Here is a 371-nt window from a genome sequence, read left to right as displayed (position 1 = left end):
CAGGGATTGCGCCCGGTGCCCCGCGCTCCTGCCGGGCAGCTCCCTCCCTTCCTCCCTCCCCACCACGGGCCGGGCCGCCCTGCCCGGTGCACCCCCGGGGTTGAGACCTGAGGACCGGGTGCCCCGGCTTCACGCCCTCCCTGGGCTGTGGGACACATCCTCGTGCCGCTGTGGCTCAGAGCGAGTGGCCATGGGATGCTGTGCTTGCAGCACTCTCGGGTGCTGTGGGGAGGGCAGGTATGGGGGTGCGGGCCCTGCGAGGAAGGACCTCCTGTAAGTGGGACTTGTACCTTGAAGCATGGTGAGATGGGCCCTGGCCACCACGTGCTCTTTCTTGGCTGCTGCAGGAAGGGTGCTCCAGTCTCTCCCCT

This window comes from Pygoscelis adeliae, unplaced genomic scaffold (assembly GCF_000699105.1).
Source record: "Pygoscelis adeliae isolate BGI_AS28 unplaced genomic scaffold, ASM69910v1 Scaffold79, whole genome shotgun sequence".
Taxonomy (NCBI): Eukaryota; Metazoa; Chordata; class Aves; order Sphenisciformes; family Spheniscidae; genus Pygoscelis; species Pygoscelis adeliae.
Note: the sequence above shows the minus strand (reverse complement) of the source record.